Below are 5,040 nucleotides of genomic sequence, written 5' to 3' on the forward strand. Positions count from 1 at the left end.
TGCTGAATAGCCCAGCCAATGCCTAAGGGATTTGTCTGCATGAGATAGGGGGAGTTCAGTGCATGGCTGATAACTGGGGAATTCTCTCTTCAGCCAGCTGGGCAGTGAGAGGAGAGGCAGGAAGCCTTGTGTGTGTGGATGCAGTGAGAGAAGGCAGGCATGGGAGCCACCGGCACACACAGCAGGTTGTAAAGTTCCACTCCTCCAAAATGTCTGCCCAGCCCCTGGCAAATGGCTCTTCCCAGTCCCCCAAAGTGTGTGAGGGAATTCTGTCCCATGGTAGGGCATGACCCGGAAACATTGTGTGTGTGTACCTGCTGGAGGGGATGAGTCCCCTGCTCTGTGTGTGTGTGTCCCTGCTGGAGGGGACAAGCTGGGGTGGGATGGATGGGGGCGCAGGAGCAGAGCTGGGGGAATATTCCTTAGTGCTGGGGTGGGATGGATGGAGGCGCAGGAGCAGGGCTGAGGGAACGTCGCTCAGTGCTGGGGTGGGATGGTTGGAGGTTCAGAAGCAGGGCTGAGGGAACATCGCTCAGTGCTGGGGTGGGATGGATGGAGGTGCAGGAACAGGGCTGGGAGAATGTCACTCAGTGCTGGGGTGGGATAGACGCAGGAGCAGGGCTAGGGAGGACATTGCCATGACTAGCCAACATGGCTGTGTGGAGTGGCTGGGAGAATTCATAGGCAGGTCACTGGATGCCTTTGTGGGCTTGTGATGGACAGATTTACTGGCCCAGGTGCTCAGTAAAGCCTGACTGGACTCTGGCACCAGGGGTTCCCAGAGGAGCTGGGCCAATGAGCATATTGCTCTGGCTCTTCTGCCTGTGTGTGTGCATGCGTGTGTGCCTGCCCATGCATGTGTGGGCACACGCGTGCACGCGGGAAAGTGTGGGGCTCCAGCGCTGGTTCCCTCTCTCTCAGCCCAGCCTGTGCTTCACCCCAGGGGATACAGTAACTCAGTGGGTGGCATGAGGCAGGTGAGATCCCGGTGACATTTACACTGTGCAAAAGGGCACTTTAATAAAGCCGAGCGAGTGGCTCCCACGGCAAACAGCGTGCGGGGCCGTGCCGCCCAATGGGGGCTGCTGGGTTTTTTTCCTCTTTAATTGCAGTGTGTTTTCTGCTCTCTTTCTTTGCCATGGCAACGCCTGCCTGGCGTGCGACTGTGCCTCCAGCGCACATTGTTTGGGAAAGGTCACTCGTGGTGCTGGTGGGCTCGGCAGAGTGACGGCTTTTATTTTTACATATTTATGAACTAGGAGCTTGAAGGTAATTACAGCCCCTTCACAGGCCTTCATCTCCCCATTGCCACTCTTTGTGTGGAGACAGACACTCCAGGCTTGTTCCAGGGGGCTGATCAAACCTGCAAACAAACACCACAGCGCTGGGTGCTATTGTACACATGCTTCGCACCACCCTTCTACAAATTATGCAGTTGAGTTTCCTGCATTTGGGGAAATTGCAGGGGTCAGCACACCCGCAGTGCAATGGATGTGTCTCTCCCTCAGAAAACCACCTTCGTGATCATGGTATCTCCCCTGCCAGGTAAGTAGCCAGGGAGAGAATGCTAACGGCTGCAAAGTGGGAACCACCTCCCAAGGCCCAGCACCTGCACTCCCAGCTTCTCCCACCAGGGGGTGCCATGGGGAGCAGGACAGAGCACTCGGTCGGGGCGGGAGCTCCTGGCTACTCCAGCCCCAGCCTATCCCAGCAGGGGGTGCCGTGGGGAGCAGGACAAAGCACTGGCTGGTGGGGGCTCCCAGCAACTCCAGCCCCAGCCTATCCCAGCAGGGGGTGCTGTGGGGAGCAGGACAAAGCACTGACTGGTGGGGGCTCCCAGCAACTCCAGCCCCAGCCTATCCCAGCACGGGGTGCTGTGGGGAGCAGGGCAGAAGCGTTAGCTGGGATAGAGGGGAGCTCATGCAGGGAGGGTGGAAGTTGTGGGTCAAGGAACGAGGGCAGAGCCTCCTGTTTAGCATCCCAGAAGGGGACCAGGGAGGGTGCTGCCCATCCCAGCGCTGCCCTGCACCCTAGTGAGGGCGCAGTGAATGCCATGTCTGCCTGCCATGCCCAGGGCAGCTCGGGTAGGGCCTGCTCAGGGGCTTGGTGGGGCTAGGAGCATTGGCCTGGGCTGGCATGGCAGGCAATGCAGTGACAAGGCTGTGAGCCCTGTCATGCCCACAGCAGGTTGCAGTGCTGGGCCCTCATGCTGGGCCAGGGGGTTCCTCTGCCTGCTGCCAGATTCGCTGTCCAGGGCAATGGACATGGCACCCGAATGGGACGGGGCGAACGGGGTCAGAACAAGTACCAGTCCCTCCCCTGAGCCTTCAGCCAGGACTAACCATGAACCTGGACTTCCTGGGCAAGGCCCCAGCCCCCCACCTGCTCCTGGAACTTTCCCTACGGCGAGGTCTGCTGCGGTAGCTGGGTGGCCCTGAGCTGGCCAGGCCTTTCCCTCAGTGGCAGCAGCCACAATCCAGCACCCTGGGACTGGATTCCCCTCCAGGACCGGGGCCCAAAGTGAGGTGAGGAGATCTGAGCTCCGCAGCCCTCCTGCCACACTCAGCACTGATTGATGCAGGTTTGGACCTGCAGTGCCCTGGGGTCTGAAGCAATGTGTGGGTGCACTCTGGGCAGGGAGCACGCATACACAAAGGCCCAGCCATAGGGAACGGTCCTACCACACAGCAGGCCCCCGGGGAGGGCGTGCCATGTTACTAGTGCCTGGGAGCCCCGTGGGGCAGGGCGTGCCTTGCTCCTTGTGCCCGGGAGCCCCATGGGGCAGGGCATGCTGTGCTCCTAGTGCCCGGGAGGCCCGCGGGGCAGGGCGCGCCATGCTCCTAGTGCCCAGGAGGCCCATGGGGCAGGGCATGCCATGGGCCCCTCATGGGGGAAGCAAGATTGAGAGCCAGGGTGGAGATTAGGCCACAGCACCTGCTACCCATGGTGTAGGAAGAGAGGAGCCCTAGCAGCAGTTGTGGGGCAAAAAGTGTCAGGGTGTGAGAAGCTGGAGTCTCTGGGGGTCCAGCACAGCCCTGTGAGGCCCAGAGCCCACAGGGAATGTGTAGGGTTAAACATTCAAGTGCACTCCCTGCCAATTTGGAAAGCTCAAGAGCATTTCCAGTGCCGTGTTACTCACAAGCTACTTCCCCTGCCGGCCACAGCCTCCCTGCTTAATTAGTTTTCAGAATGATACATTTTTAAAGTCGTTAGTTCCAGACATGTTCAAAGTTAGAGCATTTACTCTGCTCCAGTTCATAGGCAGCTCCCCCCCGGCTGCCTGCTTCTCTCAGCCCACTGGCAAATCCCCCAGACTGTATGCTCCCCTGCACCAACTCACTGGCTCCCCATCCAGCCTGGTCACTCCTCCGCAGCCCCCTCGCTCACTCCCCCGACTCCAGCCTGCTCATCCCAGTTCCATCTTCCCACACCATGGGCACGGGAAGCTCTCAGCAAGGTGGACTCTGCTGTGTTACCCTGCAATTGTCTGATTCCCCCAGGTTCTGGTCCAGGACATTCTCCCAGCAGGCAGTGGCTGGCTGCTCCCCAACCCAGCGCGGGACTGGTGTTTGGTGCCTACAAGGAGCGTCTGGTGTCTCCACTAAAGGGGGTGTCTGCAGGAGGAGCTGGAGCCTGGCACAGCTTTCCCCACAGCATCCCGAGCTCTAAGCTGCCCTGGGTTCCACTGAACTGCAAGAATCCTGGGGAGGGTTTCCAACTTTCTATCGCAGAAAACCGAACACCCTTTGCCCCATCCGTTGCCCCTCCCTTCTGGAGGCCCCGCCCTTCCCCACCCCTTCTCTGAGGTCCTGCTCCCGCTCACTCTTCCCCACCCTCGCTCACTTGCTCACTTTCACCAGACACCTGGTCACCCTAATCTTGGGGTGGAAGGAAATTGCCTTTTGCTTTGAATCTAGGCCAGGAGACTGGCCAGCTGGAGGAGGAAGGATTCCCCTGGCTGGGACTGTGGGGGGACCAGGTCTCCCCTGGGTCTCCCACCTAACCCACACCCACCAGCTCCTCCCACACCATGGCCACTGGTCCTCCCATACCCCAGCCACTGGCTCCTCACACATCACGGCCACTGGCTCCTCCCCCATCACAGCTTCCTTGGATTCTGCTGGTATTACTGGCGCTTTGTTAAGGGATATTCTACTATCATTTGTCCCTTGAATGAGCTGACACCAGATACCCAGAGAAGACGTACATTCAAGAGAACCAAGAGGCCCAATCCCAAAGGCAGAGAGCCGTTTGGTGAGCGAGGGACACTAGGTGTGCACACACTTTCTGCACAGAGTTTTGATCAAGAGTCTCATGGAAGCTACTGTTCTAGCATTTGCCTGCTCAGACAAATCATCTTTGTGGCATGTGTATGCCTGTCTGGCTGGCCTGGGTACTGTGCTGGGTACATCAGGAACATCCTGGAGGCCATCATCCTGTATCATAGAATCATAGAAGATTAGGGTTGGAAGAGTCGTGAGGAGGTCCAATCCCCTGCTCAAAGCAGGACCAACCCCAACTAAATCATCCCAGCCAGGGCTTTATCAAGCCAGGCCTTAAAAACCTCTAAGGATGGAGATTCCACCACCTCCCTAGGTAACCCATTCCAGTGCTTCACCACCCTCCTAGTGAAATAGCCTCAGTCTAACATCTTCAGAGGAACTTCCCAGTACATGAGCTGCAGTTCTTGGCATTGAAATCGGCTGTGGTAGAAACGTCTCATGATTACCTATCTGGAGCAGTGTCCCATCAGAACTGATAACAACCTGCTCACATATGTTATGCAATCAGCCAAACTGGATGCAGCTGGGCATCACTGATGTGCTAGCTGCATGTGACTTGCACATTCAGCATCAGCCCAAGAAAAGCAATATTGCTGCCGATGTTCTGGCTTTTTCTCCACATGGCCGACTGGCCTAGCGATGCGTGGTTGGAAATATCAGCACCAGGAGAGGGCATTGTGCAAATTGCTGTCTACCCAAACTGGGTTTACTACAGCCAGCATAGACAGAGTAGTAGAGATCATGGGCGGCGTGTGAC

The 5,040-nt window shown here is 57.8% G+C and overlaps 1 non-coding gene across 1 annotated transcript; it reads right to left on the reverse strand.

The window, feature by feature from the left end:
* Positions 1-1,387: 1,387 nt before the first annotated feature.
* LOC141993045 (U1 spliceosomal RNA) lies at positions 1,388-1,553 on the reverse strand. Its single transcript, XR_012640741.1, has one exon. It is a non-coding gene; the product is annotated as a U1 spliceosomal RNA (small nuclear RNA).
* Positions 1,554-5,040: the final 3,487 nt, after the last annotated feature.

This window comes from Natator depressus, chromosome 8 (assembly GCF_965152275.1).
Source record: "Natator depressus isolate rNatDep1 chromosome 8, rNatDep2.hap1, whole genome shotgun sequence".
NCBI classification, from domain to species: Eukaryota; Metazoa; Chordata; order Testudines; family Cheloniidae; genus Natator; species Natator depressus.